This window comes from Triticum urartu, chromosome 7A (assembly GCF_056163025.1).
Source record: "Triticum urartu cultivar PI428250 chromosome 7A, HENAU_Tu73, whole genome shotgun sequence".
NCBI classification, from domain to species: Eukaryota; Viridiplantae; Streptophyta; class Magnoliopsida; order Poales; family Poaceae; genus Triticum; species Triticum urartu.
The window spans coordinates 370,399,239-370,420,707 of NC_141879.1; positions in this window are offsets into that span (position 1 = coordinate 370,399,239).

Sequence of the window (21,469 nt, forward strand, 5' to 3'; positions counted from 1 at the left end):
ACGAGCTTACAAAGAAGGATGTACCTTTTGTTTGGGGTACCGCACAGGAAGAAGCCTTCACGGTTTTGAAAGATAAGTTGACACATGCTCCTTTACTCCAACTTCCTAATTTCAATAAGACTTTTGAGCTTGAATGTGATGCTAGTGGAATTGGATTAGGAGGTGTGTTATTACAAGATGGAAAACCTGTTGCATACTTTTCTGAAAAATTGAGTGGGCCTAGTCTGAACTATTCTACTTATGATAAAGAATTATATGCTCTTGTTCGGACCTTAGAAACATGGCAACATTATTTATGGCCCAAGGAATTTGTTATACATTCTGATCATGAATCTTTGAAACACATTAAAAGTCAAGCAAAACTGAACCGTCGACATGCTAAATGGGTTGAATTCATTGAGACTTTCCCTTATGTGATTAAACACAAGAAGGGTAAAGAAAATGTTATTGCTGATGCCTTGTCTCGTCGTTATACTATGCTTTCACAACTTGACTTTAAAATATTTGGTTTGAAGACCATCAAGGATCAATATGTTAATGATGCTGAATTTAAAGATGTATTGCAGAATTGTAAGGAAGGGAGAACTTGGAACAAGTTCGTTCTAAACGATGGATTTGTGTTTCGTGTTAACAAGCTATGCATTCCAGCTAGCTCCGTTCGTCTTTTGTTGTTGCAGGAGGCGCATGGAGGAGGATTAATGGGACACTTTGGCGTCAAGAAGACGGAGGATATACTTGCTACACATTTCTTTTGGCCAAAGATGAGACGGGATGTTGAGCGTTTTGTTGCTCGCTGCACTACATGTCAAAGAGCTAAGTCACAACTCAATCCTCATGGTTTATATATGCCTTTGCCTGTACCTAGTGTTCCTTGGGAGGATATATCTATGGACTTTGTTTTAGGTTTACCTAGAACAAAGAAGGGGAGGGATAGCATATTTGTTGTCGTGGATAGGTTCTCGAAAATGGCACACTTTATACCATGTCATAAAAGCGATGATGCTGTTAATGTTGCTGATTTGTTCTTTCGTGAAATTACTCGCTTACATGGTGTGCCAAATACTATTGTTTTAGATCGTGATACTAAATTTCTTAGCCACTTTTGGAGATGTTTATGGGCTAAGTTGGGGACTAAGCTGCTTTTTAGTACTACTTGTCACCCCCAAACTGATGGACAAACTGAAGTAGTCAATAGAACATTGTCCACTATGCTTAGGGCTGTTTTGAAGAATAACAAGAAAATGTGGGAAGAATGCTTGCCTCCTATTGAATTTGCTTATAATCGTTCATTGCATTCTACTACTAAGATGTGCCCTTTTGAAATTGTGTATGGTTTCCTACCTCGTGCACCTATTGATTTGTTGCCTCTTCCATCTTCGGAGAAGGTTAATTTTGATGCTAAAGAACGTTCTGAATTGATTTTAAAAATGCATGAGTTAACTAACGAAAACATTGAGCGTATGAATGCTAAATATAAACTTGCTGGAGATAAGGGTAGAAAACATGTTGTGTTTGCACCTGGAGATCTTGTTTGGTTACATTTGCGTAAAGATAGATTTCCTAATCTGCGCAAATCAAAGCTAATGCCACGTGCTGATGGTCCTTTTAAGGTTTTAGAGAAAATAAATGATAATGCATATAAACTTGAGCTACCTGCAGATTTTGGGGTTAGTCCCACTTTTAATATTGCAGATTTGAAGCCTTATTTGGGTGAGGAAGATGAGCTTCCGTCGAGGACGACTTCATTTCAAGAAGGGGAGGATGATGAGGACATCAATACCATTGTTACACCCACAGCCCCTACTGTTACATATACTGGACCAATTACTAGAGCTCGCGCACGCCAATTAAATTACCAGGTACTTTCGTTTCTTGGTAATGATTCTAATGTTCATGAGATTATGATGCTGCCTAAATTGGATACATTTGTTTTGCTTTCAAATGAAGGGCCTAGCTTGGAGAAGGATGAACATTGGAGCAAGAACACGCATGAAGTTGATGGCATGTGCAAGGGGATCAAGAACGGAGTTACAAGTGATGATTTCAGGACTTTGAAGCCGCCATAAGGAGTGCATGAAGCCATGGACGAAATATACAAGATGCCACTTCATAATATTCGTCCATAGGCTATTCTAGGTGCTGCGTCACCTTATTAATGGGCCAGGCCCATGTAATTTCGAAATACTTAAGTATAGGCTATTTTTAGAGTCCGTATGTGTGGGGAAACAAGAGTTAGGGTTGGTTTCGGACCCCACCCTCAAGGGCCACGAAATTCCCCTCTCTTCCTCCATATATACAGCCCTTAGGGCGTCGTTTAGACTTTGGGTTTTGTTTAGATTAAAAGTTCGCCATAGCTGCAACTTCGCGTACTTCGTTTGTGTCCAACGACCAGACCAAGACGTCACAGAACCCCACCTTGATCAATAAAGCTTTCATCTTATATTCGCAATATCCAGATTGCAATCTCAGTTTCTTGCTTGTTCTTCGTTTGCTTGCAGGAAACAGGCCCTCGTGGTCAGGTTGATCGTGCTCCGGCGTGGTCAATAACCCCTCGGAAGTTGGTTTAGCGATTGCTAAGGCGCGACGTCTCGCACGTTCGTAGTCGGATCGTCAAAGTCGTCTCCACCAAATCGATAGTTATCATCTCATCGAAAGATCGGGACACCCTCGCCTCTATCATACCCACCATCCTCAGTAACAATCATCACACGCTTAGATGGGCATTCTCTCGCATAATGACCTCCACCCTTGCAACGTCGACAAATAATATCATGTGTTTGCCCTATTGATGCCATGGATGAAGAAGAGCTCTTTGCAGGCCCAGAAGGTGTGCTCTTGGCAGATAGTGGTGATTGTGCCTGCTTTATTGTATCACGGTTGGAGGTGGTAGCCGACGGAGGCGCCGGTGTAGCAGAACGTGTGGAAGTAGATGATGCACGTGGTGTCCATGATGAAGGTCGACCTGCAGAAAAGTTAGTCCGCGCCAATGCCTGTCAATCCTGCACTTCACGTTCAGCTTTACAAGCAAGATGGAATAAACGAGTGATATTAGTATACTCCTTATACTCTAGAATCGTCTGAATCTCTCTATTTAATCCACCCATAAAACGTGCAAGCATAGCTTCATTCTCCTCAACAATACCACATCTAATCATGCCAGTTTGTAATTCCTGATAATATTCTTCTACATAATTTTTTCCCTGTCTTAAGCGCTGCAATTTTTGAAGTAATTCACGTTGATAATATGGTGGAACCCAACGAGTACGCATAGTAGTTTTCAAAGCAGCCCAAGTAGCCGGAATAGGATATAATCTACAATGCTCAGACCACCAAACACATGCAAAACTAGTGAAAGCACAAACAGCAGCAGGAACACGTCTCTCCTCGAGATATTGTAAACATGTAAATCGTTGTTCAGTTTCTAACTCCCAAGTAAGATATATATCAGGAACATATCTACCCTCAAATGGTGGAATATTCAATTTTAGTTTAGGGAGATGGTCATGATCTCGTACCTGAGGGTGAGCCCTACCATTGCCATTATTTGCATGTGGACGACCTGGTGGTTGCTGTGCTGTTGGTGGCACGTAGTTCTGATTTTGATCAACCTCATCCTCATAATCTCCCACATAAGAATCCTCCTCCACATCAGCAGTAGGAGCCACAAAAGTATCAACAGCAGCACCAGCAGTTTGGCCTGACTGAAGAGGGACACGGCTCGCTCGGCTGAGGGTTGTTTCCCGACGTGGAGGTAGTCGGTGTTGTTGCTGTTGTTGCAGAGGTGCGGCAGGAGCAGCCGGTGGTGGTGGTGGAAAACGCGAAAGCAATTCAGCAAACTTGTTATCGAGCTTTGTTTCAAACGTCTTCTCCATGCCATCTATCTTCTCCATGGCCTCTTCAAATCTGTTTATCACATCTTACACCTGTCCATTCATCATTTGCTGAAACGTATCATGAAGCTCCTTGTTCGTCAAGTTCTCCCAGTCAGTCTCATCGGCTTGTGATCCTGGCATGGTTAGCAGCAATAGAAACACACAAGAATATGATCCTACAGACTACTAACAAGTGGTGGTGGTGGCGGGTGTCACAAATCCGTCAAGCAAATCTCAAATTCTTACCAGTTCTTACCCAGCAGCAGGCGGTGATCGGCAACCATTGTAGTCAAAAACTCTCAAAAGCTTGGATAGAGCGATTGCCAGGGAGAGTCAAACGCACGACGTAGATGTATGTGGAGCTGGGAAGGCTTATAGTATGGTAGCAAAAAGGGTCAGCAATAATCAATTCAGAGATGCAAAGTTGAATAAACACTCAACGACGGTACTGTGCTGGTCCTAGGCTAGACCGTGCTAGAGACGCGAGCCTAGAACACTAACAAAATCACGGTGCTGCACGTAAATAAGGGAAAAGCACACTCTGGAACTTTTTTTTCGCTCTTTTTTTTGCGCTCCTTTTTTTTGTGCTCCTCTTTGTTTTTGCGAAAAATCACTATAATGGCGAGTGTCTCAAAACTCTTCCCTCGTCAAACTGATAGGATGGGCACGAAAAAAAAATTCACTTTTTTTTTGGAAATCAGGGCAGCGACGACGAAAAAGTGCGACAAAAAATCACTATGATGGCACGTGGCTCAAAAGACTCAGAAAAGCCTAAAAATAGGATAGGGAAAAAAAATTGCCCGTGAAAATTTTGGCCTAAAAACTGCCCGGGGGTCTCCAGACTCTTTTTTTTTTCCGAGACCTACGCAGGCAAGGAAACACGACTCGGAATTTAGATTGATCTCAAGAACAAACCTAATATGAGAAGAACTCGGATTGGTGGTGGATATATAGTTGTGGTATATGGCAGCGGTGGTGGTATATGGTAGTGGTGGTGGTATATGGATACGGATTGGTGGTGGTATATGGATATGGATTCAGAGCGATGGCGGATAAGCAAAAGTGGTAGATGGGCGATGATGATGGTGCGCCGGCGGCGTGACAACTTATGACCAGAACTCGAAACTCTAAAAGACTAGACTCTAAGACCAGCAACTTGACACGACGATGCAACCGCAAATTCAACAAAGCAAAAACCCTAAAAAGATTATGCAAAGGCTCAGATTGGTTCGGATATGATGAACTAACCCTAATTTTTTTGTGTGGCTTTTTTTTTCGTGGACTGTAGGTATGAAGAACAGACTCGATCTAATCTACGAAAAACTGTAAAAATCTCACCGAGCAACCTGGAAATCTGATACCACTTGATAGAGGCTAAGGTGTCCCGATGTTTCGATGAGATGGTGGCTATCATTTTCTGTGGGAGTCGACCTTGACGATCCGACTACGAACGTGCGAGAGGTCGCGCCTTAGCAATCGCTAAACCAACTTCCGAGGGTTATTGACCACGCCGGAGCACGATCAACCTGACCACGAGGGTCTGTTTCCTGCGAGCAAACGAAGAACAAGCAAGAAACTGAGATTGCAATCAGGATATTGCGAATATAAGATGAAATCTTTATTGATCAAGGTGGGGTTCTGTGACGTCTTGGTCTGGTCGTTGGACACAAACGAAGTACGCGAAGTTGCAGCTATGGCGAACTTTTAATCTAAACAAAACCCAAAGTCTAAACGACGCCCTAAGGGCTGTATATATGGAGGAAGAGAGGGGAATTTCGTGGCCCTTGAGGGTGGGGTCCGAAACCAACCCTAACTCTTGTTTCCCCACACAAACGGACTCTAAAAATAGCCTATACTTAAGTATTTCGAAATTACATGGGCCTGGCCCATTAATAAGGTGACGCAGCACCTAGAATAGCCTATGGACGAATATTATGAAGTGGCATCTTGTATATTTCGTCCAAGGCTTCATGCACTCCTTATGGAGGCTTCAAAGTCCTTAAATCATCACTTGTAACTCCGTTCTTGATCCCCTTGCGCATGCCATCAACTCCATGCGTGTTCTTGCTCCAATGTTCATCCTTCTCCAAGCTAGGCCCTTCATTTGTAAGCAAAACAAATGTATCCAATTTAGGCAGCATCATAATCTCATGAACATTAGAATCATTACCAAGAAACGAAAGTACCTGGTAATTTAATTGGCGTGCGCGAGCTCTAGTAATTGGTCCAGTATATGTAACAGTAGGGGCTGTGGATGTAACAATGGTAATTATGTCCTCATCAGACACTGTCTTGAAAAATTTGCAGCTCAAATGGAGGATCCTAGGTGTCACTTGCTTTGCAAAGTACCACACTGGACAAAAATATGAATTTTGAAGCTAGACTCAAATGAATGAATGGATTGATCTGAAATTTGGAGGAGGAGGATAATTTGGGCATCCAAAGATACTGTAGAAATTTCATACCATTTGGACAAATAAAAATGGTACTTCCTTCACAGTGCTATTCTTTGAACAGAAATATGGGGAAAAGGTTGAGGGAAATTGGCTAGATTAAATGAGCTAAAATTTGATGGAGAGAGGTTCTATGGGCAGGGTCATGTCCTGGTAAATTTTCAGAAATTATAAATTAACATAAAATATAGTTACTTCACAAACTAAAAACATTACCAGAAACAAAGATTGGATGGTGAGCTCACATGAATTGTTAGATGGGGCTCAAATTTTGTGGAGAGATATGATTTGGGAATATAGAACATGTGGCAAAAATTCAGCTCATTAGGATATGCCTAGCTAGTACTTCCGTCACAATGGTTCTAGCTGAACAGAAGCTTTGGAAATTTGCCGAGAAAGATTTACTAGGCAAATGGAGCTAAATTGTTTCATGAGGCAATGATTTGGATAGTAAAGAATTCCCAAATTTTTTTGGGAATTTTGGGAATGCCTGAAATATAGGTTGCTTCACAACCAAGGGCAAAAATTGATACATAGACATGACACATATGCAAAATTGATGAGGTGGCGCCTAGTCATAGCAATGCACCACAATTTACAAGGCGATGACCATCTATATTGGTCCTGATCAGCTAGAAATAAGGCAGTGGACCAGTGCTGTTTGCTTTACGACCATTTCATGTAAGGAAATCACGACCTTTCTGACCAAAATTGTCGTTATGGTTTAGGGTTTGGAGCCCCCTGAACAGCTTATGACCAATTAGTCTCAAATGGTAGTAGATTTACGACCAATTCTTCCAGGGTTACTGACAGAAGGTCACAATTTGACATATTTCTAGTGCGAGACCATGAATCACATCATGTTGCAATGCGTTTTCTCCAGGACATTCTGGCTGCAGGTCTGCACTGCCGTGGGGAAGCTGGACTGGACGCCATGCACCGAAGACACGCTACCGGACTGGATCATGAGCAAGCGACTACATGGCATAAACCAGAAGGACGTCAGATCCATCATCATACTTGCATTATGGGAGCTATGGAAGCATCGTAACGGGATTGTGTTTGACGGTGAGGAACCATCCCTGGGAAGAATATTGGCCAAGGTGCTCGCTGAGGGTCGGGCATGGAGAATGGCAGGCCTCCTCAAGTCGGATTTAGAGAGTTTCTTCAGGCGGTTGCACACATAGGATTCAGACGAAACGTAGACGTAGGGTAACAAACGGTGGACTGGGTGCGAAATGTAACACCCTTGGCATAGGGATCTTGTACCCCTTCTTCTCCTATTAATGGAAGATACGCATGTTGTGCGTATTTGAGAGAAAAAACAAAACATAGTCCAGACACGTTCCAGGCAGGCTCCAGGCCAGGTATTTTTAGCGAGGACTTGATCCAAACACGCTCAAAAGCCGCTATGCTACCCCCATAGCAGGAGCATTTGCGTCGCGCGGACGATCGAGGTCGCACGATCTACTGTGCCAGGTTCTTATTAAGCTGCTGCCAAAAATCCGACCGCCCATCTCGCTGCATGTCATGGCTTCGAGTCTGAGTGGATGCCGTCTGGGCCACCCTTGCAGTGTACGGGTCGTGTATGTACTCGGTGAAAAAGGGAGAGGAACTGCAGCGGTCGTGGGTGTCAGTGGATCAAACGTGGGTTGGGTGGGTGAAAACCCTAGCTGCCAATGAGCTTTCATCCTCGAGCCCCGTGCACCTCTACTATCTGTCTTCCTCTCCTGTCCACGACCACCGCCGCATCTCTCTTCCTCCTCTGGCCATGGAAACCATCGCAACTTCTCTCCATCTCCTCTACCCAACACCGCCTCCTTTCCTTTTCTCTCCTTCTCCTCTAACGACGCTGGGCCAGGAGCGACGAGGCTTGCTGGCGGCGTGGACAAGAAGTTGTGGGGGCAATGCTCCTCTGCCTAAATTCTACCAAGAAGACAGTAGCCAGAGGAGGATCATCGATCAACGGCACCCCGGGGACTCACTGCTAAGAAGCCGAAAGAAGAGGAGCTCAACCTGGACGACCGCTGTTGGACGAGGAGCCCCAAAAAAATCCCCAACCTCCACCACGCCACCGCCTCTTCACTTTCAACCATGGGTTGTAGAGATCAGAGGACTGATACATCTCCATCGTATCTAGTTTTCCAAACACTTTTGACCTTGTTTTGGACTCTAACTTGCATGATTTAAATGGAACTAACCTAGACTAATGTTGTTTTCAGCAGAATTGCCACGGTGTTATTTTTGTGTAGAAATAAAAGTTCTCGGAATGACTTGAAACTTCACGGAGAATATTTTTGGAATTTATAAAAAAATACTGGCGAAAGAATCAACACCAGGGGGCCCACACCCTGTCCACGAGGGTGGGGGGCGCGCCCACCCCCCTGGGGCGCGCCCCCTGTCTCGTGGGCCCCCTGAGGCTCCACCGACCTCAACTCCAACTCTATATATTCACGTTCTGGGAGAAAAAAATCAGGGAGAAGGATTCATCGTGTTTTACGATACGGAGCCGCCGCCAAGCCCTAATCTCTCTCGGGAGGGCTGATCCGGAGTCCGTTCGGGGCTCCAGAGAGGGGGAATCCGTCGCCATCGTCATCATCAACCTTCCTCCATCACCAATTTCATGATGCTCACCGCCGTGCGTGAGTAATTCCATCGTAGGCTTGCTGGACGGTGATGGGTTGGATGAGATTTATCATGTAGTCGAGTTAGTTTTGTTAGGGTGTGATCCCTAGTATCCATTATGTTCTGAGATTGATGTTGCTATGACTTTGTTATGCTTAATGCTTGTCACTAGGGCCCGAGTGCCATGATTTCAGATCTGAACCTATTATGTTTCCATGAATATATGTGAGTTGTTGATCCTATTTTGCAAGTCAATAGTCACCTACTATGTGTTATGATCCGGTAAACCTGAAGTGACAATAATCAGGACCACTCCCGGTGATGACTATAGTTTGAGGAGTTCATGTATTCACTAAGTGTTAATGCTTTGTTTCGGTACTCTATTAAAAGGAGGCCTTAATATCCCTTAGTTTCCAATAGGACCCCGCTGCCATGGGAGGGTAGGACAAAAGATGTCATGCAAGTTCTTTTCATTAAGCACATATGACTATATTCGGAATACATGCCTGCATTACATTGATGAACTGGAGCTAGTTCTGTGTCACCCTATGTTATAGCTGTTGCATGAGGAATCACATCTGACATAATTATCCATCACTAATCCATTGCCTACGAGCTTTTCACATACTGATCTTTGCTTAGTTACTTTTCCGTTGCAACTGTTACAATCAATAAAAAACCAATATTGTTACTTTCGCCACCGTTACTATTACTTCCATATTACTTTGCTACTAAATACTTTGCTGTGGATATTAAGTCTTTCAGGTGCGGTTGAATTGACAACTCAACTGTTAATACTTGAGAATATTCTTTGGCTCCCCTTGTGTCAAATCGATAAATTTTGGTTGAATACTCTAACTTTGAAAACTGTTGCGATCCCCTATACTTGTGGGTTATCAAGACTATTTTCTGGCGCTGTTGCCGGGGAGCATAGCTCTATTCTTTGAGTCACTTGGGATTTATATCTGTTGATCACTATGAAGAACTTGAAAGACGAAAGGACCAAGATATTTGCCTCAACTATGAGGGGAGGTAAGGAACTGCCATCTAGCTCTGCACTTGATTCACCTTCTGTTTTGAGTAAACTTGCGACACCTACTCCTGCTATTTATTCTGATATGTCGCATGTTATTGATGATGCCACTTCTGCTTTGCATGATGCTTATGATGAAACTACTTCTATGCTTGATAATACTGTGCCATTAGGTGAATTTCTTGATGAACAACTTGCTAGGGTTAGAGAGAATGAAATTATTGAAACTGATAATATGGATGAAAGTGATGATGAAGATTCTCCCCCTAGATATGAATTGCCTGTTGTGCCTGAGGGTTATGTTGTGGATGAAGAAACTGCAAGAGACTTTTTAGCTTGCAATGATAGATATGATCTTAAGAAATTGTTAGCTAAGCTGAAAGAAAAATCCTAGAATGCTAGAATGAAATATGACCCTGCTTTTGCTACTTCACCTATCTGTATCAATGATAAGGATTATGAATTCTCTATCGACCCAGAGTTAATTACTTTGGTTGAATCTGATCCTTTCCATGGTTATGAAACTGAAACTGTTGTGGCACATCTTACTAAGTTGAATGACACAGACACCCTTTTTACTCATGATGAGAAAACTCGTTATTACTTTATCCTTAAGCTATTTCTGTTCTCATTAAAGGGTGATGCTAAAATATGGTTTAATTCTCTTGATCCTGGTTGTGTGCATAGTCCCCAGGATATGATTTATTACTTCTCTGCTAAATATTTCCCCGCTCATAAGAAACAAGCTGCCTTAAGGGAAATATATAATTTTTGGCAAATTGAAGAAGAGAGTCTCCCACAAGCTAGGGGAGGCTTCTCCGATTACTTAATGATTTGCCTGATCATCCTCTCAAGAAAACTGAAATACTTGATATCTTTTATAATGGACTAACTGATGCTTCCAGAGACCACCTGGATAGTTGTGCTGGTTGTGTTTTCAGGGAAAGAACTGTTGATCAAGCTGAGTTGCTATTGGATAATATGTTGAGTAATGAAAATGATTGGACACTTCCTGAACCAACTCCTAAGCCAACTCTGAAGAAAAGGGGTATTCTATTTCTCAGTCCTGAAGATATGCAAGAGGCACAAAAATCTATGAAAGAAAAGGGTATTAAAGCTGAAGATGTTAAGAATTTACCACCTATTGAAGAAATACATAGTCTTGATAGCCCGACACAGGTAGTAAAGGTAAATTCTATCTATAGATTTGATGAGGGTGATATTCCTCGTAATAAGTCTGCTAGCCAATGCTTAGATAAGTTTGATAATTTTATTGTTAAGCAAGAAAACTTCAATGCTTATGTTGGCAGACAATTGAAACGTAATGCTTATATGATTGAACACTTGAGTGATTATATGTCTAAAGTTAAAGGTGAGCTTAAACTTATTAGTAAACATGCGTGTATGGTTACCACTCAAGTAGAACAGGTGCTTAAAGCTCAGAATGATCTGCTCAGTGAATTAAATAAAAAAATGATAATGCTGTTAGAGTTGTGCCTAGAGGTGGTAAAATGACTCAGGAACCTTTGTATCCTGAGGGACACCCTAAGATAATTGAGCAAGATTCTCAGAGAACTAATGTTGATGCACCTAGTTCTTCTTCGAAGAAGAAAAAGAAAAATCATAGGACTTTGCATGCTTCTAGTGAACCTATTGTTGACACACCTGAGAATCCCAATGACATTTCTATTTCTGATGCTGAAACACAATCTGGTAATGAACATGAACCTAGTGATAATTTTAATGAGGATGTTCATGTTGATGCTCAAACTAGAAATGCCAATGATGTAGAGATTGAACCTGTTGTTGATCTTGATAACCCACAATCGAAGAATCAACGTTATGATAAGAGAGACTTTGTTGCTAGGAAGCACGGTAAAGAAAGAGAACCATGGGTTCAGAAACCCATGCCTTTTCCTCCTAAACCATCCAAGAAAAAGGATGATGAGGATTTTGAGCGCTTTGCTGAAATGATTAGACATATCTTTCTGCATATGCGTTTTACTGATATGCTTAAAATGAATTCTTATGCTAAGTACATGAAAGATATTTTTACAAATAAAGAAAGATACCGGAAGCTGAAATTTCCACCATGCTTGCTAATTATACTTTTAAGGGTGGAATACCAAAGATACTTGGAGATCCAGGAGTACCAACTATACCATGCTCCATTAAAAGAAACTATGTTAAAACTGCTTTATGTGATCTTGGAGCCGGTGTTAGTGTTATGCCTCTCTCTTTATATCGTAGACTTGATTTGAATAAGTTGACACCTACTGAAATATCTTTGCAAATGGCTGATAAATCAATTGTTATACCTACGGTATTTGTGAGGATGTGCCTGTTGTGGTTGCAAACGTTACTATTTTAACGGAATTTGTTATTCTTAATATTCCCGAGGATGATAGTATGTCTATTATCTTTTGTAGACCCTTTTCGAATACTGTAGGGCTGTTATTGATTGCAACAAAGGCAATGTCACTTTTCATGTTAATGGTAATGAGCATACAGTACACTTTCCGAGGAAACAACCTCAAGTCCACAGTATCAATTCTATTGGAAAAATTCGAACGATTACTATTGGAGGTTTTGAATTTCCTCTTCCTACTATCAAGAAGAAATATGATATTCTTATTGTTGGGGATGTGCATATACCCGTTGAGGTAACTTAGTGTTATTCGAAAATTCTCCAGTTTCATGTTATTCGAAAAGAGTTTGTTAACAAGACTTGATCAACCTTGTTAGTGGATTCCTTTTGATGAGCATGAGACAGATGAAGTTAGAAAGCACAACTCTCTGTACCCTCCTTTTACTTTCTGTTATTTAGATTAAAATAAAGCAAAAATAGTATTTTCTGTCTGTTTTCTGAATTATCCTCCTAATAAAAAATACCCCGAAAATAAAAGTTCTCCAAATGCCCTGAAAATTTTATATGATTTTTTCTAGAATATTTAAGAATTACTGGCACTGAGAACATACCTGGGGGCCTCACCACCTAGCCATGAGGGTCCAGGGCACGCCCCCTGCCTCGTGGACCCCACGTGGACCCCCTCCACTTATTCTTGCACCCACACACTTCGTCTTCCTCTAGAAAAAATCATCCACCAGCTCAAACTCGAGTTCTAGCTCATCTTGCTGCCATTTTCGATCTCCTTGCTCAAAGCTCCATTCAGAAAACTGCTTTGCAGGATTGTTCTTCGGTATGTGGCTCCTCCAATGGTCCAATTAGTTTTTGTTCTAGTGCTTTATTTATTGCAAATTTTTTCTGCTTAGGTGACCCTGTTCTTGCACTTGCATGTCAAATTTATGTGGTCAAAAGTAGTTTTAATGCATGATATGGCCTCTAGGCACTTGTAGGAGTAGTTGCTATCAATCTTGTTGAGTTTGGTTCACTTTTATTTTGAGTCACTAAAAATTTCAGAAATAGTTCAGAGGAAGAAATATGTTTAGGAAAATGTACCAAGGTGGTTCCTCAAGGAAGCAAGGCCCAAGGCTCGCGATATGTGAGCCGGACAATGAACTACCAAGGGAAGCTCAAGTGCGGCCTTGTGAATGGCCGTCAGAGGAGTTCATGGTCCAGGCAGGCATCCAGGATGAATTTGATGCGTATGTGCGTAACGCTGATCTTGAGAGCTTCGTGTCAGATAAGTGCCGGCAATTCCTCTATCTAACTGATTCATTTGTGAGAAGGTTTAAATTTAGATCCTCGCGCAATTCTCACACTGTTTTATTTGATCTTTATGATAAATCATATACCTTGGACCTAGAAGATTTTAACACTGCTTGTAAACTCCCGCACTGGGGCAATGTTAGTGAACCTCGCAAATCTGAATATAAAGACTTTCTTGCTAGTATTACTGTGGGGAAATCTAGGGATATCACACAAGCTGCCATAGGGAGCATTCATTTCCCTTCCATACATTATTTTGCTCTCTTCATTGGTAGATGCATTAACGGGAAAGATGAGGCTTGTCACTTGTGCGTTCCAGATCTTAGTGTCCTCAAGAGTGCGGTATTAGGTGATAAACATTATAACTTGGGGGCTATTGTTGCACGTAGGTTGCATCACAATAGTATAAGTGAAGATTTGTTTGGTGGAATTTATGCAACTTGTGTAGCTAACTATCTTGATATACCCATACATGGAAATGATATTGAGTTGCCTCCTGCTTATCTAGATTATGAGGCTATGGTTGGCCACCAGTTTCTTCAGAGGAACGATCAGTTCCTCCAGTACCAGCTAATCTTTGACAGACGGTGCACCGTCCATGTTGCTCTCCCTGCTCCTGTTTTCTTTGACTTTCAGGCAAAAAGGAGATATGTTATAACCAGGGAGGAGGCGAACAAGTACGAGAGGAGGACGGAGGCAACTCGCCTCCAAGCTCCAGCTCGTCAGGCAGTAGCTGCTGCATCTCAGTATGACCCCAGTTACAACTTAGGATATCCACCAGTCTAGCCGTGGCCCTAGACCAACTTAGGCCAAATGCCTATGCTTGGGGGAGTACGTATTTCTCACCGGCAATACATTCATGAACACACTCATGCCAGTTGTCGATGCTCATACCTTTTCACTGTACTATCCATGCTAGTTTATTTTATTTTCCAGCATTCTTCTTGTGTGTTTGAAAAACCTTAAGAAAAACCAAAAAAATAGTTGTAGCTTTTAGCTAGTTTACTTTCCATGCTTGTAGTAGTAGTAATTAAAAAGAAAACCCGAAAAGATTTCTCCTTCTTCTTTTGCTTGTTGGGAGCTTTCCCGTGTAAATAGTTTCTTTTCTTTTCTTTTCTTTGGGGGTCGAGAGGAGAAGACCATGGTGAAAATGTTAAGTGGCTCTCAGATGCATTATTGTTGATCTAACAAAGAGCCCATATTACCTTGTATTGAATGCTTGCAGATTCCTACTTAGTCTAATGCACGTGCACTATTATTATTATTATCCACACCGTTCGGTCGTGCAAGCGAAAGGCAATAATGACGATATATGATGAACTGATTGAGATGAGGAAAGCTGGTATGAACTCGACCTATCTTGTTTTTATAAATATGATTAGTTCATCGTTCCTGATTCAGCCTATTATGAATGAAACATGTTTGCAATGACAATTAGAGATTATAGTTTCTCATGCCATGCTTAATTAGCTAGGAGTTTATAATGGTTTACCATGCATGTCAACATGCTATTAAAATGGTTGTGATGTGGTATGATAGGGTGGTATCCTCCTTTGAACGATTCGAGTGGCTTGACTTGGCACATGTTCACAAATGTAGTTGAAACAAAATCAACATAGCCTCCACGATATTTATGTTCATGGTTAATTATATCCTACTCATGCTTGCACTCAGTGTTCATTAATTTTAATGCATTGTTCATGACTATTGTCGCTCTCTAGCTGGTCGCTTCCCAGTCTCTTTCTAGCCTTCACTTGTACTAAGCGGGAATACTGCTTGCGCATCCACTTCCATAAACCCCAAAAGTTATTCCATATGAGTCCACCATACCTTCCTATATGTGGTATCTACCTGCCGTTCCAAGTAAATTTGTATGTGCCAAACTCTAAACCTTCAAATGAAATTCTGTTTTGTATGCTCGAATAGCTCATGTATCAACTAGGGTTGTCTATATCTTCCAAGCTAGGTGGGTTATTCTCACGAGGAGTGGACTCTGCTCCTCATTCACGAGAAAATGGTTGGTAACCGTGATGCCCAGTCCCATGCTTAAATTGAAATAATTGCAAACTTCCCCAGGATTCTTGTTAGTCGGAGGCACCCGTTGTTTCGGACAAGCCATGGATTGATGTTTGTTGGTGGTAGGGGGAGTATAAACTTTACCATTCTGCTTGGGAACCGCCTATAATGTGTGTAGCATGGAAGATATCTGAAGATGACATCAATACCATTGTTACACCCACAGCCCCTGCTGCTATACTTACTGGACCAATTACTAGAGCACGCGCACGCCAATTAAATTATCAGGTACTTCCGTTTCTTTGTCATGATTCTAATGTTCATGAGAATATGATGCTGCCTAAATTGGATACATTTGTTTCGCTTACAAATGAAGGGCCTGGCATGGATAAGAGGGATGAACACTGGAGCAAGACCAAGCATGGAGATGATGGCATGCACAAGAGGATCAAGAACGGAGTTACAAGTGATTATTTCAGGACTTTGAAGCCACCAAAAGGAGTGCATGAAGCCTTGGACGAAATATACAAGATGCCACTTCCTAAATTTCATCCAATGGCTATTCTAGGTGCTGTGTCACCTGGCCAGGCCCATGTATTTTCGAAATACTCAAGTCTAGGCTGTTTTTCGAGTCCGTGTGTGTGGAGAAACAAGAGTTAGGGTTGGTTTCGGACCCCTCCTCCAAGGGCCACGAAATTCCCCCCTCTTCCTCCATATATACAGCCCTTAGGGCGTCGTATAGACTTTGGGTTTTGTTTAGATTAAAGTTCGCCATAGCTGCAACTTCGTGTACTTCGTTTGTGTTCCACAACCATACAAAGGCGTCACAGAACCCCACCTTGATCAATAAAGCTTTCTTGTTATATTCGCAATATCCAGATTGCAATCTTAGTTTCTTGCTTGTTCTTCGTTTGCCTGCAGGAAACAGACCTTCGTGGTCAGGTTGGTCGTGCTCCGGCATGGTCAATAACCTCTCGGAGTTGGTTTAGCGATTGCTAAGGCGTGACGTCCTTGCACGTTCGTAGTCGGATCGTCAAAGTCGACTTCCTCCAAAACGATAGCCACCATCTCATTGAAAGACAGGACACCTTTGCCTCTGTCAAGTGGTATCAGATTTCTAGGTTGCTCGGTGAGATTTTACAGTTTCTCGTAGTTTTGATCGAGTCTGTTCTTCATACCTACAGTCCACGAAAAAGCCAAAAAAAATTAGGGTTAGGTCATCATATCTGAACCAATCTAAGCCTTTGCATAGTCCTTTTTAGAGTTTTGCTTTGTTGAATTTACGGTTGCATCATCGTGTCGAGTTGCTGGTCTTAGCGTCTAGTCCCTTAGAGTTTCGAGTTCTGTTCACAGGTTGTCACGCCACCGCCGAACCATCGTCATCATCTTTGCCATATACCACGACCCCACCATATGCATCGCCGCTGCCATATACGACCACCAATCCGAGTCCACATATACCATCGCCTTATACAACCACCAATCTGAGTCTGCATATACCATCACCATATACCACCACCAATCCGAGTCCAGATATACCATCGCCATATACAACCACCAGTCCGAGTTCCACCAGATTCATCTCCGCCACCAGTCCGAGTCCAGTATTTCTTGCTTTATTTTCGAGTTCCAGATCATGCGATACTTCGAGTCATGACCAAGTCGGTCTCCCCAACTTTCGTGCTACCCGCAGTAGAAAAATAGTTCCAGTTTAAAAAAACTAAGTCTGGAAAATTCTGGCTAGGCAGTTTTTAGACCATTTGTAGACTTTTTCGAAAAATATTGTTGCGGAGCAAAAAAAGAGGAAAAAAGTGCAAAAATATCAGAGAGTGCTCCTCCCTTGTTTACGTGCCGCGTCGTGTTTTTGTTAGTGTTCTAGGCTCACATCTCTAGCACGGTCTAGCCTAGGACCAGCACAGTACTGTCGTCGAGCGTTTATTCAACTTTGCATCTCTGAATTGATTATTGTTGACCCTTTTTGCTACCATATTATAAGCCTTCCCAGCTCCACATACATCTACGTCGTGCTTTTGACTCTCCTTGGTAATCACTCTATCCAAGCTTTGAGAGTTTTGACTACGACGGTTGCCGATCACCGCCTGCTGCTGGGTAAGAACTGGTATGAAATTGATATTTGCTTGACGGATTTGTGACACCCACCACCACCTCTTGTTAGTAGTCTGTAGGATCATATTCTTGTGTGTTTCTATTGTTGCTAACCATGGCAGGATCCCAAGCCGACGAGACTGACTGGGAGAACATGACGAATAAGGAGTTGCATGATAAATTTCAGCAAATGATGAGTGGACAGGTGCAAGATGTGCTAAACAGATTTGAAGAGGCCATGGAGAAGATAGATGACATGGAGAAGATGTTCAAAACAAAGCTCGACAACAAGTTTAATGAATTGCTCGCACGTCTTCCACCACCACCACCGGCTGCACCTAACGCACCTCTACAACAACAACAACAACAACAACAACAACAACAACAACAACAACAACAACAACAACAACAACAACAACAACAACACCAACAACAACACCAACAGCAACAACACCAACAACAACACCAACAGCAACAACAACAGCAGCAACAACAACGGCAACAACAATAACAGCAACAGCAACAGCAACACCAACAGCAACAGCAACAGCAACAGCAGCAGCAGCAACAACAACAACAACAACAACAACAACAACAACAACAACAACAACAACAACAACAACAACAACAACAACAACAACAAAGGCTACCTCCACGTTGCGAAACAGCCCTCCGTCGAGCGAGCCGTGTTCCCCTTGCGCCTGATCAAACTGTTGGTGCTGCTGTTGATACTTCTGTGGCTCCTGCTGCTGATGACAAGGAGGAGGATTATGCGGGAGATTACGAGGATGAGGTTGATCAAAATCAGAACTACGTGCAACCACCAGCACCACAACCACCAGGTCGTCCACATGCAAATAATCATAATGGTAGGGCTCCCCCTCTGGTACGAGATCATGACCATCTCCCTAAACTAAAATTGAATATTCCACCATTTGAGGGTAGATATGTCCCTGATATATATCATACTTGGGAGTTAGAAACCGAACAACGTTTTACATGTTTAGAATATCCCGAGGAGAGACATTTGCTGCTGCACTTTGTGATTTCACTAGTTTTGCTTGTGTGTGGTGGTTTGAACATCGTAGATTATATCCGAATAATATTCCAACTACTTGGGCTACTTTAAAAACTGCTATGCATAATCGTTGGGTTCCACCATATTATCAACATGAATTACTTCAAAAATTGCAGCGTTTAAGACAAGGAAAAAATTATGTAGAGGAATATTATCAGGAATTACAAACTGGCATGATTAGATGTGATATTTTTGAGGATAATGAAGCTATGCTTGCACGTTTTATGGGTGGATTAAATAGAGAGATTTAGACCATTCTAGAGTATAAGGAGTATAATAATATCACTCATTTATTCCATCTTGCTTGAAAAGCTGAACGTGAAGTGCGGGATCGACAGGCATTGGCACGAACAAACTATTCTGCAGGTCGACCTTCCTCATGGACACCGCGTGCATCCTCTACTTCCACACATTCTACTGCATCGGCACCTCCATCAGCTGCCACCTCCAGCCGTGATATAAGAAAGCAGGCACAACCACCCCTATCTACCAAGAGCACACCTGTCGGGCCTGTACAGAGCTCTTCTTCTTCCATGGCATCAACAGGGCACACAAGTGATATTATTTGTCATCGTTGTAAGGGAAGAGGTCATTATGCGAGAGAATGCAAATCTCAGCATGTGATGATTGCTACTGAGGATGGTGGGTATGAGTCCGCTAGTGACTAATGAGGAGACTTTGGCTCTTATTACACGTGAAGAACAAGGTGAGATGATTCTGATCGTGAGACACAATACATGTCTCCTGAAGACGCTGACAGGTATGAATGTATAGTTTCTCAACGTGTTTTGAGTGTGCATGTCACACAAGCTGAGCAAAATCAGAGGAATAATTTGTTCCATACAAAGGGAGTTGTGAACGAACATTCTGTTCACGTCATCATAGATGGAGGGAGCTGCAATAACTTGGCTAGCATGGAGATGGTGGAGAAGATATCTCTCACCACAAGACCACATCCACATCCTTACTACATCCAATGGTTCAACAACAGCGGCAAGGTTAAGGTAACACGTACTGTTCGTGTGCATTTTAGTATCTCTACATATGTTGATTATGTCGATTGTGATGTGGTACCTATGCAAGAATGTTCTTTATTACTTGGTAGACCATGGCAATTTGATAAAAATTATGTACACCATGGTAGAAACAATCAGTATACTCTTGTTCATAAGGATAAAAATATTACTTTGCTTCCTATGACTCCTGATTCCATTTTGAAAGATGATATTAATAGAGCTAATAAAGCAAAACAGGAGAAAAGCAAGAGTGAAAATCAGATTGTGGCAAAAGCATTTGAGTAACACATGGAGCCTAATAATAAACCATCTAATGTTGCTTCTGAAATTAAATTGAAAAGTGCATATTTACTTGCCACCAAATCTGATATTGATGATCTAGATTTCAGCAAATCTGTTTGCTCTTTTGTGTGCAAAGTGGCATTATTTTCATTCCAGGACGTACCTTCCTCTTTGCCTCCTGTTGTTACTAACATTTTGCAGGAGTTCGCCGACGTCTTTCCACAAGACGTGCCACCGGGATTACCACCTATTCGAGGGATTGAGCATCAGATTGACTTAATTCCCAATGCTTCGCTACCCAACCGTGCACCTTACCGTACCAATCCAGAGGAGACGAAGGAGATTATGCGTCAAGTCCAGGAGCTGCTCGACAAAGGTTATATACGCGAATCCCTTAGTCCTTGAGCTGTTCCTATTATTCTAGTGCCGAAAAGGATGGCACATCACGTATGTGTGTTGATTGTGGAGGCATTAATATTATTGCTATTCGTTATCGTCATCCTATTCCTAGGCTAGATGACATGCTTGATGAATTGAGTGGCTCTACAATATTCTCCAAAGTTGATTTGTGTAGTGGATACCATTAAATTCATATGAAATTGGGAGATGAATGGAAAACAACATTTAAAACTAAGTTTGGATTATATGAGTGGTTAGTCATGCCTTTTGGGTTAACTAATGCACCTAGTACTTTCATGAGGTTAATGAACGAAGTTTTACGAGCTTTCATTGGATGATTTGTGCTAGTCTATTTTGATGATATACTGATTTATAGCATATCTTTGGAGGAACATTTGGAACATCTACGTGTTGTTTTTATTGCTCTACGTGATGCACGTTTGTTTGGTAACCTTGGAAAGTGCACCTTCTGCACCGACCGGGTATCTTTTCTTGGCTATGTTGTTACTCCATAGGGAATTGAAGTTGATAAAGCCAAGATTGAAGCTATTGAGAGTTGGCCGCAGCCCAAAACGGTCACACAAGTGAGGAGTTTCCTAGGCCTCGCTGGTTTCTATAGGCGTTTTGTTAGAGATTTCAGCACCATTGCTGCACCTCTCAACGAGCTTACAAAGAAGGATGTGCCTTTTGTTTGGGGTACCGCACAGGAAGAAGCCTTCACGGTATTAAAAGATAAGTTGACACATGCTCCTTTACTCCAACTTCCTGATTTTAATAAGACTTTTGATCTTGAATGTGATGCTAGTGGAATTGGATTAGGAGGTGTGTTATTACAAGATGGCAAACCTGTTGCATACTTTCGTGAAAAATTGAGTGGGCCTAGTCTGAACTATTTTACTTATGATAAAGAATTATATGC